We start from the raw sequence: 13,409 nt of genomic DNA, 5'->3' as shown, positions 1-13,409 counted from the left end.
GACACAACTGTACAAAAAAATATATCTGCAAACCCAACCTTCCCTATAAATGCTGTACTTGTATATGTTTCAATATCAAAGCTGTAAACAACTTAATTGAAACAGTTTACTTCCCCTACATTTGCAACTTTCTTGTTATGTGTGCGGCATCCATGGTGACAGTCTGAGAGTTCAAGGAAAGAAAGTCAAACAGGACCAGGCGCCTGACACAGGGTCATGCTAATTGGGTGATAATGTGTTGTTTCACACGTGCTGTGTCAGGATGGTAACGACTGTGTGGTGGTGCTTGTGAAATGAGCTGTGTTAATGAGAAGCACTCTGGGCCTCTGCACCTGTTAGTGAGGCAGTCTGGAGGCTTGGCAACAGGCTGGCAGCTTTATGAGTTAGATTCAAGACTCTGACAGCGATATAGCAACAAGAGTTGATGTAGAATAAAAATAGGAACAGTATGTGTTCATTATGTTACCTCTTTTCTAAACTGGTATTTATCGTTTACTCAAGCAATAACTAATAACATATCCTTGCTAGGCTGTTGCCCTTTGCTTTCACATGCTTCCAAGTTCACTATGGGGCCCAAAATTACTTGCTTGTCATTTTGTTCCTGAAGGCTCCTAACACAACAGTGTATTATAGCAAGTCTGGGCCCCAAGGTGAGTCTAAATTTACTTCATGTTCTGGGTTGATAGAGTTAAAAAGGCCAGGGGCTCCATGGTTGACAAAGGACAGAGGAGAGAGGACGTTGCAGCTCACTAGCTTCACTAATAAACAGCTACTCAAGTGCAGCCTGGTGAGAGCTCAATAGAGGGGACTGGACATGGGAATAGAAGGGGAATGGGAAGGAGGAGGGAAGGAAAACAATATGGAGGAGGCAGGAGCTGTAGTGTTGGGTCTGTCCACTTATAGGAATATATATTTTTGACCTGGTTATCCTATAATTCAGGTATAAACAGTGGCGCATGAGATTTCAATTACATTGATTGTGCAGATAAGACAAATGTCCAACTAGTCAAAAGGGTTATTTACAACTTTTTCTTCTACTTCTCTTTATCTCCTCTCTATTTAGGTCACATCTGTGAGTTCTCTTTCATTGAGACAATCATCTGGAATATCTGGGATGAATTGCAGAGTAATTTTGAGATTAGCTTTCTAATGTTTCTCAGTAATTGAGGGAAACAATTGTATTAGGCTCATTTATTAATGAGGGCCTAAAAATAGGAACCGTCACAGTGCCTGTCAGTTTAAATCAGCAGTTCTTACAGTTGCGGTTCTGGTCCCTGATTGGATCATGAGACAGACTCTGATGGTTCCCCATTTGTTAACTGGAGCTGTGTATTATAAGGATCCTCTTCTGCCAGTATGAATCAAAGGATCAATAGCAGGAAAAGGAAGTTCCTTAAGTTTTAGCTGAAATACTCACACATACTCAAACAGCGTGTCTGACTTGTACCTATTTTTTGTTTCGGTATGAAGACTTGTTGGGCATGCCATCCTGCAGATGGAGGCACCAGATCAGAAATTGTTCATGTGGGTCCTTTTGAAAGGAAATGAAACCCAAACTAACAAATGCAGATGCACTTATGCATATATCATAAAGCAAGTGAGCAAGATATGCTGTTATTCAACTCTCTAAGAGACATTGTCATGATGATATAGCAACATATTTTAAATGATTTAAAATACATTAACTGTGTTTCCTCATATGTATGCAGGCTAACTGATTTTATCTAGAAGCTGATCTCAACAACCTGAGGTGCACTGACAATTTCACTAACTACTTGATGATGCATGACATAACATCAGCAAACATAAACAACAACCCCAGTGCATTATTTATAATTAGCGCTATCGTCTTAGTCTATTAGTGCCAGGCTAGCTGGGACTTAAATTGTTAGTTTTTTGCTGCCAAAAGTATATACCACAGTCAAACTAAAGTTGAGCTTACATATAAATACTTTCCCCCTTTTTTTAATTAGCTGTCAATAACATTTCTGTCCCTTCATGCGTATGCGGTTCTATTGTACCTCCCGAAATCCCCATTTAATGAATTGTGTCACCGAATTGAATCAGTTTATCATCAGTCCACGTCTGTTTCGTGCTGTCTCTCATGCCAAGAGCCAAACTGACTTTTAGCTGCTTGTCTACCATTTCAAATCACTTCTATTTGAACAGCCACAAGTCAGCTTCCCATCTCTGATACCATCTCTGCCTATTGGTTTTTATTAGGATGACGATTATCTGAAGTGTTAAAAACCCTGATCTTAATTTCCCTTCCTTTAAGCAGCTTCAAAGAAAAGCAATATAACGTGGATCATACAGCCATGCACATATTTCCATAGCACGTCAGTGGTGGTATGTTAAACTTCAGAGGCCATTTTGGTATAGCAGTGAACACCCATCGAAAATCTGGATGTCTGACAACCTTTATTATAGTATCACTTTCCCCTCTTGGCTGATAATGGCATATTTCATGCAACTGAAAGTTTTGGAACTTCTTCTTTCATTTGACTGCCACTCATTTGCCATCCTAGTGGCAAAATATACAGTAAATGGTTTACATGAAAGTGTCTTTGAGAAGTCCAGACACAGAAATATTCTATTAGAGCAGCCTCTGATCCCCATCCAGCTGTATTTGGCTTATGATGATAAAAATCACACAGGGACATGAGCTTAACCCCTATAAAGCTCTGAGAATCTGATGTGACTTTACTGTGACAGCGGCACATGGGAATTAGTGCAGAACTTCAAACTATATGGCATGGGAATGAGGGAAAGGAATGAAGTAAAGAAAAGCAAAGAAAAAAGTGAGAAAGAGGGAGTCTTAAAGGGTAAAGCTGAACCAGATCAGAAATGTTCAATTTGAGCGGTTATGCATAGCAACTAATATGCTGTTATATGGTCTGGGGGGCTGTGATTGGAGCCAGGGTGGTTGGTGTGGTGAGTGAGACTGATGTATGAGCTCTCCCGCTCTGTTATTAGGGCCTCTCCCAAGGTCCTCTTCCATCCCTATTAGCTGGAAAACTGACCTAACTCAGGGGTTATCTGGAAGTACAGCAAACCCACCGTTTTCACAATGCAGCTCTGTCACATTTATGTCTTAAAGAGGTGAAAGATCGATATGTGTAGATGAGGAAAATTCAGAAATGATGAACATTTCCTTCTCAAATCTGTCTCCATTGGAGCTTACTTTCTGACAACCAAGTTACAGCTCTTTTCCCCCACTAACCACTGTCTCAACTCACCCCTCTCATGCATGTTTACCTAAAGGAAGTGGTTAAAATTTTTATGTGAACATCTACTCCTTTCATATACCCAAATGTGCAGTTACAGACAATGAGAAGAATTAATCAAACAGCTAATGTCCCGGTGCTGCATCCAGAAACGGCCAAACTGCCATATAGGGCTCAAGATGACTTAATGAAATATTAGCACAATTAGGCTCAAGATTGGAAAACGAGTGGAAAGTTAGAGTCTTGGCGAAAGGACAAGGATTTGAGAGAATGCCAAAAGGAAGAGGAAAAAAAAGTGTGTCAGAGAGCGGGGGGAGAGGAAAAAAAAGTGGGATGACGGTAAAGAAGAGTAGAGGAATTAGAGATAAATGGAGAAAAGAAGACATGGAAAATGTGAAAGTACAGACAAAAAGACAGCAAGAGAGAAAAAGAAAAAGGGAAACCTCGTAATAAACCCAGAGTGACGGCAATCGTAAAATCGTCTTTTTAAGAAGTGGGCCTCTGTCCCACCGGGCAGAGTGCAGGTTTATGTTGGCTGGAGAGTTTATCCACTGTCATTGTGTAAGATATGAATAATCGTTAAACTGGTCATACATGGCACTGTCCAATGTAACATTTTTTTCCCCGTTGGCCCACTTGGCCAGTAGATCAGAGTTTTGCTGGCACCTTTTATATTTTCACTGGCCCGACAGCCCAAAAATGAAAATAACTTGTTTTTTTCCATAATTTTGGTGATTTATTCATTGTATACATAATACACACAACAGTGAAATTCCTCAGGGGAACAAAGTCAGAGGGGGCAAGAGACACAAGTGATCAAATGATTCGGGTTGTAAACAAGCCAGTGCTCTATTTACAGTTCAGCCAGATTATCTAAAAACCTTTATTTGAAGGTAAAACCAAAAGTATGTGCACCTGAAGTTTGAGTAGTAATCTCTAATTGTACAGAACATGGTATGCATTCACAACTACTGCATGTACAAAAGATTAAAGTTGGACCAGGGAGTTGCATGCATAGGAAACCGTACACTGGTTTACAATACTTTTACTTCTTTGTTTTCTCTTTGTTTTGGCTCACCCGAAAATTGCCCAACTGACTGTTAATATTTCATGCTCCATCTGACTTCTGACATTTTACCATGTTACCCTTTAAAGAGAGACAGAGGAGAGAAGACAGAAAAGTTAGAAAACTAAAACCTAAAAAGGATAATGATGTATACCCCTGCCATGCGTGTGTGTGTGTGTGTGTGTGTGTGTGTGTGTGTGTGTGCTTGTATAACTGCACCTGCATATGTGTGTGCAGGTGTTTGTTCTCAGGCTCAACTGGAGCGTACAGAGGAATAAAAGCAGGCCCAGTTCAGGGCCTGACTGTTCACCTGAGGACATCATGGACCAAAGAACACAGGAACTGCTAACTTACACACACACAGCCCACATTGCCTCAGAAAGTTCTGCTGTGTAACCTTATAAGACCACAGAAGGGGGAGAGAGACAGAGAGACAGAGAGAGAGGGAGAGAGAGAGAGAGAGAAGCGGGAGGGCTGAGGGGGAGAGAGATGTGAGCAGGGTGGATGACAGGAGGGTGCGTGACAAGGCTCTTTTTGGATCAGAACAATAGACAACAAGAGAAAGAAAGGGCTCAAGTTGCAAGACATTTGTGCTAACATGAAAAAGTACAGTTGAAAAAAAAAGAAAAAACTGTTACTTCCCCTCCTAAAAATCACAAAAACCTGAACAGGGAGGATGTTTTATGCAATGTATACCACACATTGTGGAAAGGTGTGTTGTATTTGGAATTATAGTTTGGTTTGAGTTAAATTCTCCATAAATTTTATTAGAAACTTCAGCTATTTCTTTGTGTTAAACATGCTAAAAATACCAGTTTTTTAAAAAAGTCTTCTTTTTTAAATATTAAGGATCATGATGACTGGTATGTACTTTCTGGAGGCACAGACTGATATTACCCACTTATTTCAGTGACATTTTGTGGGAATAAGACCAATTCAAGTAAAAGAGACTTCTCCAGTCTCAGCTTTGTAAATACAGCAGGGTCCAACAGTCTGAGTCCACTTTACCAATCACTTGAATGGGAAAGTGGACTCAGACTTTTGGACCCTACTGTATTTATCTTTAAAATAGCTTTGTAAGTACCAAACAGTGATCGGTATTTACATAGCTGTATCGCTGACCTACTGAACATCAAATCTGGACTCCAAACTACCTCGGAGGGTTTTTTCTGCTGCAGAGCGACTTCCGAGGAAACTTGAGCACACCCAGAATAAGCTAAAGCTGACACAGACCAACGAGATGATTACTTTAAACAGCAGCTTGTCACGTCACAGAAAATTATCTCACAGCAACAGGCTCACACTGACAACTGTCACTACCCAGCATTCCTCAGTCCATGTTGGGGAGCATGGCTGAGTGGACAGTGGAGTAGTGTAGTGGGCAAGAGGGTCACCACTGAGCTGGGAGACCAGCCAGATCTCTGCTAAAGGGATTTTAAGGAATGAACACCAGTGACCAGGATGCTGGTCTGCAGCAAATTCTGACCTCTGACCTCTCTGGAGATCATAAGCAATTGAAAAAAAAAATCTGCATCTATAGGGATTTAGTCATAATACTGATCTAGGCCAGTAGTTTAATGCCATTTCCAAGTCTCCGCTACTAGTCTGCCTAACAACACACACTCACACAGGGGGAGGGGGCTCCCACGACTGTATTTGCACTGAAACCCTATAGTGGCTTCTCTCCCACAAGGCCAAATTGGGTGGCGTACCAATACCATGTCAAGTTCTGGTGATTAGACTGGCATCAAGTGTGACCCTTAATGGCATTGTTCATTTAACCTTTATATACGTAAGATCTAAATTAGCCAACACAAGGGATGGGAATTGCATCATGATGACACTTTCATATTATCACTTAAAAAGATTTTGTTGTTTAATGATTTCAAGCAAATTGCAATTAAAAAAATAATTATTAAAATTTGTTGTTGAAGTTCTTTTACTGTATTACTTGATAAGAGTTTTGTCTGATGTAATACATGAGAGTGGAACACACAGAGCTTCCAGTCTGCTACACTCCTTGCGTGTCTTCAAAATATGGGAGGAAACCTGAGAGTGCCAAGGATACCCACGCAAACACACGGTATGTAAACGTCACACAGAAAGGGCTGCAGCCTGGGAATCAACTTAAGTTGGTCTGAATTTATGTATAATGGCAAAAGGCAATTTCACCCATTTCCATTGTACTGAAAAATTGGCTATGTCTGATGAATGAATTAAGCTACAGTTCATCTAACACATTTGTCTGTTTCATCATGACAGGAACTTTGCTCTCAGAGTAACTCCATGCTGTGCTGATGGCTTTCCAGAAGCCCAGCCTTGCCCTGTTTGGCCCTAAAAGGCCTCTATTTGGCCTCAAAGGCTTAACAGGATAATGCACAAGCCCCTGCTGTCTCTGTGAGGATCTGCAATGGAAACCACGCTGATGTAAAAGGCCTGGTTAGCCCATTTTGGGTGAGGCTCCCCTAGGCTCCGATTACCAGCGGCGTAAGCAGACTAGTGAGGAATGTGCACAAGCATGTTACCACCTACTGTGTAGCTCATCTGTTTCCACCTGACAGGTCCAGTACAAGTGTGTGTGTGCTCAACTTTCTGGAAAACCTGATCACTTCCAAGCAGATAGACTGAGACCTTGACGTAATCTGCAGAGGTAGCCGTCTGTCTGTGGAATGTGAATAGAGTCATCACACCTGCGTGTTAGTGTGTCACTTTATTGCAGAGGATGTGCAACTCAGTGCTTTGTGCAGAAAGAACATAGTATTTCATGATGTGAATATGGTGCACATTAACGTGGTGTCCATGTTGAGGTCTCTGTGTGTCACGGGTCAGGTGTGGAATGTGAGATTTAAGACCTAAAGTCAAAGTCAGTCAGGCTGTCTGTGCGGGGGACATGAATATAGTCATCTCTCTTGGCTTTTTGTACGTGGCTTTTCTCTAAATAGTGTATCATGTGTGCTAACAGTGTGCATGGTGTGACAACAAGATACTTGCCATACTGCATGCCTGCCTGTGCATGTGTGTTGAACAAAAACCTGTGTGTGAGTGTGTGTGTGGTCCAGGTATTCCTCATGTTGTGGGGATGTAAATCTGTTGACACAGTCATTTTGTGGGGGAGGCATCCCTTATGGGGTCCCCTTAACATAAATCATTCATTTTAGGGTGAAGTTAAGGTTAGTTTAGGGTTATGTTAAGGTAGGGTAAGGGTTAGGGTTAGACAAGTAGTGGTAATTGTTAAAGTTAGGATAAGTGTCAAGGAAATTAATGTAAGTCACTTTACTGACAGAAACATGACTGTGTGTGTGTGTGTGTGTGTGTGTGTGTGTGTGTGTGTCTACCCAGGTGCAGCCAGGGACACGTACACATTCTATAAGCTCACGGACGGCATTCCCAGATTCCTCCAGGATGACAAATTCAAAAGGAGAGGCCCCTAGCAGATGGAATCTGGGAACGCCGGGATAATGCTGCCGGATTTCAAAACGTGACTCGGATTTAGACATCATGTGACTACATTTGAGCCGGGCGTCATTCCAAAACCATTCTTTACGTCTGTCAGTATTTCCTCACTCACCAGACTGAATCTCTCCTTGTCTGCGGGACATATAATGACTGAAAAATGTTGGCAGGCTGACTTAAATCAATGAGAGTATTTAGCCGAGATGCTGCTGATGAAACGCAGAGCGTGACCGTTTCAAGCTAAGGATGTTATACATGACACATCAAGCGCAGTGATGGTGTAATTTGGGGAACATTAGCATTATTATCCACGTTACTGCGGGTCTGTCTTCCATCAGGCTGCTGGCCATGCTTGCTTTGATTCTTATGAATGAATATGAATGATATACTGTGCATACACATCCAATAATGCAGTGTGGTAAACATCTGTGTATTTCTCTGTTTGTATTTCTAAATACAATTAAGATAAATGTTTTTTTTCAGTCATATAAATAAATGTTCATGTTCATTAAGCTCCACATGTTTTCCCCCCACGTACTCCTTTCATTTAACCACTGTGATCAGCAAATTTTCTCTTTACTACCACTGTGCTAAATTGAACTGATTTACCTGATGTGTGACAAGGGCCACTGATTGTTGGCTTCTGGCTGTACAGATAAATTGTGTTGAATGATTCTGGGATGCTTCTGGGAAACTGGGTGTGAGACATCATGTCTCCATCAACTCATAAGACTTAGTCAGCTCTCAGTGGCTGACGCTAGGATAGACTCAGCCACAAGAAATCTGACTCGAAGCCAAAGTGAAAGTTAGAGTGGGAAAGAAGAAGAAACCGAGATAGAGACAAACACAGAACAAGCAGTGGGAGAAAAGACAGACAGGCAGATATACTGGAGAGACGAAGACAGAGGAGATGAAAGTGAGAAAGAAACGCCATGCTTGCAAGAGATATTCATTCCAGTAAAAACGTCCTGTGTTATTCTTAATCTTTGGTTTTCCAGCTCTATATTGGGCTGCCAACAGTGAGAGTCCGAAGCAAACACTGAACCTCTGAGCCTTTCCAGCACGCTTCCCTGTCAATCACACCAATGCTCTCCGGGAACCTCTCCTCGTCCCAGGTTAAGAAAATAAGCACCAGCATTCCTCGGCTTGTTTAGAGGGAAAAGGTAGCCGGCTAATGAGGAAGACAGGAGGATGGAAGAGAGAAAAGGACAGGATGAAAGAGATGAGTGGTGGGAAGGAGAAGTGAGCGCTTAGTCCCCAAAGGGAGAGCTGAAAACAAGCCATTGAGACAAACCCACATTGTCGACGTCCAAAACACTTTCCGCTACTGCAGAAAAAATTATCTAGAGCCAGGGAATTGGACTGGAGCATTTCCACATCCCATACCACAAAAATAGATTTCACATATATTTCAAAATGCGCTGAGAGATACAGTATATTTTAAAATATACAAATGTTGGCCAAGACAGTAAATGCATTTGACATGTTGATGGTATTCATTCAAGATATATGATGTGTGTGTTCAAGTTTCATGCTGTACTGGTAGATAGCCAATTATTATAAATACACAAATGTTTTCTGTGTGGAAAAGAAACTTTATATTTGACAACGTCATTTTTCATTTATCCACTTTTCTATGTTATTCTGTGTAGTGATGAATCTGTAACATGAGAGATCTCACCTACTATACTATGATCTGTGGCATGTCAATCGTTTTTGTAAATATGAATATAAATATAAGAGTGAAGACAACGAGGGACTCAATCATTCAAAAACACTGTCATCAATTTGCTGGAAACTCAAAATAATGGGGGGAAAAAAAAGGGATGGTAGGATTTTAAATCTACGATTAGTCGGCAATGTAGATTTGTAGCCCAGAATGACTCACTCACCATTACATGTGGAAAACACAAAACACACATCTCATTCAGAGAATGAGACTATGAAAATATAATACTGTGTTACAGACTCAGCCGTGTCCATTTCATGCCATTAAATTCAAAATAGAGTGTCACATAATCAGCTGTTGACAGATGAGACTAAACCGGCCCACGATTGCAATTTGAAGAAGTTAACTACGTGTGTTACACTGTATATCAAATGTATAAAATTGTATTCAAAAAGTGATGCAATCAAGTAAAAATAATGCAGGTCTATTAAAATACAAAAAAACAAGCAATTATGTGTAGTTCAAATTTTATGGCATTTTTATGGTGCTCCTATAAAAAGATGTTCTGCAAGACTAGTAGTCGATCTTTACTCTTTTTAAAAATAACTAGTTTATTAGAATTACGGTTATAGTGTTGCTGCAATACCAGAATTTTGACTTTCACAATATTGAGTTTATCACTTTCTGTGTAAATTCATAACTACTAAAGTAATCAGGAAAACAAGGAAAACAAATCGCTGCTTGTACTTTTAAATAAATCTGTGGCATGTCTGACAAAGGGGTTTTGATTTGTTGGTTGGGTTTCCATTTTTGTTGGCTCAGAAAACAAAGTAGTTTCATATCAACACTCACTTCGACAAAAAAAAGTTGAAGTGAGCTGGCATCCTCTGGGCAGTTTGGCACTGCTGACATGTTGTCAGCTCTAAAAGACTGCTCGGTCTGTTCCAATCTCCTCCTCAGTCCAAACTGCATGTATACGCCCTCTAGAGGTAAAATTGTAATCCCTTTTTAGCTTGCAGAAAAATCTTAAAAATGTTCGATTCAGCTTTTTTTTAAGACAGCACGCTGAACTCATCAATTATAAATACGGTAAGTAAGATACAAAAAGGAAAAAAGAAGAAGTGCTTTTTACACATGTGGGGGAGGGTTCAGGTGATTCAGGCGCTCATAAAGCTCCCCTAATGGAGAGGATTTGTCTAAAAGGATTCTCTTTTAATGAAACGTTCCCTTCCGTAATAAGTGAAGAACCAGATGTACCAAAAGTGTGTGTTTATGTGTGTACACACTGTGTGCGTGTTTTGGAGACAGACTCCCTGGTTTCCGATTCCCCTTTGACCCATCTCTAATATCAGAGGGAGGGACACCTGCTCCACATCTGCCTCAGTTTGGAAAAAAAAAAAAAAAAAAAAGAGGGCAACCAAATGTGAAAGAAGAACAAAAGAGGAAAAATAAAACGGACAAAATGTCAAGCGGATGTAAGTGATGAAAACTGTGGAGATGATATAATGTAAACATGACGTTGTGGGAAACTCACTGCGTGGAAACACAAGCTGAAAAAGATTCCTAAATGGTATGTTGGGAATCATCAGTGTGTGCAGAGAAGAATAACAAAGCGCAAAGAAAAATTCTGAAAACTATCAAAGGGAGGTAGGCAGGGTTTGTAAGAGTACACAGTGATGACAAGACGGAGGGAAGAACGATGGAAAACCCAGCATGGAAAAAAAACACCAGGCACCGCTACGAAGAGCTGCATGCCAATCTAAAGGATACAATAACGTTTAAAGTCCTAAGATATACTTGAATGTGGTTTCTCATTTATGTAATAAGTGGGAAGCAATTGATTTAACTCACCCAACCCTCTAAAAATAGATAAAAGTTCATTTTAATGTCCCAATAACAGTCAAATTATGTTAATTATTTATTAGTAGTTAAGTAGCTGCAGTTGTTCTACTAAAGCCCATAGTGGAAATATCTTTTACTGTAGATATACAATAAAATATTTTAAAGTTTATGCTGGCTGCTTTGAAATGTTACCCAGTAAGATTGTAAAGTAAAACCTTTGCACATTTTTTTTATTTTTGACTAACATCAAAGTGTCATCTTTTTATGGAGATGATTTATGATACATGAAGCCTCACAGACACAGTTCAAAACAAACAAGTAGCTGCTGGGTGGAACATCATGCCTGATCTCGCTTTATTTGACGCAGTTTTCCATTGGCTGCAACCGGGTGCTGATTATGAAAACACTTCCATCCAGAGTTGTCTTTATGAATCGAACATTGAGAACTTGGAAGAGGGAGTGGGGCGGGGCTGGAGGGTGGGGGGAAGGGGGGGGGGGGGTTGGGGATTGCTGAGGGATTTAGAAAGCCTGGATTTTATTAGAGCGGGCAAACTACAGAAAAGAGTGGCAGAGAGAGACACAAAATCTTCCACAGGAGACAAAGACGATCACAGTTCTTCTCACATTTCCAAAGCTTGTTGTAATTTCCATCTCATTTCACCAGATGACTGGTGCGGGGGCTGACTAAGCACACCTTGTAAAGCATCCCAGCTTGCTTCTCCAAACACAGTCTCACCTCACCTCCCATAAACCCCCGCTCTCTCAAACACACACTTCATAACTGATCCACCTCCACCCCAGACGATGGAAAGGAGGATAGGCAGATGGCAGAGAAGAAAGAGGTGTTAAAGGAGGAATACAGGCACAAAGATCTCTATTGTATTACCTCATTTCCTGTCCAGAATCTTCCAGGTTGCAGAGATGAAATCTGTTAGATCCCTCTGAGTGCAGGATCCCACCGCCTGCTACGTACCATGTTATTACTTCTCATCACTGTGCCAGACCTTTGAACCCTAGACTTTCTAGACTACATTCACTTCATTTTTGGATGAATACGTTTCGAGTTTTGGCATTGCCTTAATGCTTTGGGTGATGCAGTAAGTGAGTTAGATGTGGGCTTCACCTGAAACAAATGTTTTACTGCCTTAATCTGTTTACTTTGTGGCAAATCCGCGCCGTCGAAAGTCAAGCTGCATTAGCTGCTAACGGTTTGAGTTTTGGGCATGTTTATGTCTTTATTTAAGTGGAGAGAAGATACGAAATGAGGGAGAGATGCAATAAAAGTCCCCCGGCCGGAGTCCAACTGGGAACATTGCGGTTCATGGTTGGCGTCTTGACCCCTAAGCTATGGAGGCAATCAAGTCAACTTTATTTATATAGCTCAATATCACAAATTTGTCTCAGGGAGCTTTACAATCTGTACAGCATACATCATCCTCTATCCTTAGACCCTTGATTTGAATAAGGAAATAACTCCCAAAGAAACTTTTAACAGGGGAAAAAAATAGTTTGTATCATAACTACAGATGTATAGTGGATGTACAGAAAATACATCAACTGGGTTACTTTTGATACTAAAAAAAGTTTGATCTGAAGTTATAAGGAGCATCTTTTTATATAGTTTTTAAATAGATTTATGGATATCCTCAACAAAGATGGTAGAAAATGTTTGAAGATTTTATTAACTTATTTAATCCTTTACTTTAACAGGTAGTCTCATTGAGATCACAATCTCCTTGTCAAGAAAGACCTGTCTACAAGGATAAACATATGCAGCATATACAGTTCATCCACGGTGATTTTTGATGGAAAAGGCAGGGCATCAGTGCAAAAAGTAAGAAATATATGTAATCCTGGTGCTTTGAGTCAGTATTATTTGATGTCTGGCTCTCTGTCACTCCGGAGCATGCTGTAGATAAGTGGGATGACAGGTATGACTGATATACCTGCAACAGTTTCCCGCTGATAAGACGACATGAACTAGTTGGCAGCTAAAAGATCACCGACTGATCGGCGAGTTTTCTAGTCCTCATATTTACTGTCGGTTTTTTTTATGAGACTGCTGTGTACGGAATTTAAAAAAGAAAGGGTGGGGCGACAAAATGTGTGCAATATAGGCCTTCAAATGTGGTGAGCTGTGTGAAGCCTCTTG

The 13,409-nt window shown here is 40.6% G+C and overlaps 1 protein-coding gene across 2 annotated transcripts in view; it reads right to left on the bottom strand.

The window, feature by feature from the left end:
- ror1 (receptor tyrosine kinase-like orphan receptor 1) overlaps nt 1-13,409 on the bottom strand; it is a 136,665-nt gene that overhangs the window by 45,651 nt on the left and 77,605 nt on the right. The gene's annotated exons all lie outside the window — the stretch shown is intronic.

This window comes from Thunnus albacares, chromosome 9 (assembly GCF_914725855.1).
Source record: "Thunnus albacares chromosome 9, fThuAlb1.1, whole genome shotgun sequence".
Taxonomy (NCBI): Eukaryota; Metazoa; Chordata; class Actinopteri; order Scombriformes; family Scombridae; genus Thunnus; species Thunnus albacares.
The sequence above is the reverse complement of the archived record's forward strand: the minus strand, read 5'-3'. Positions and strand labels throughout refer to the sequence as shown.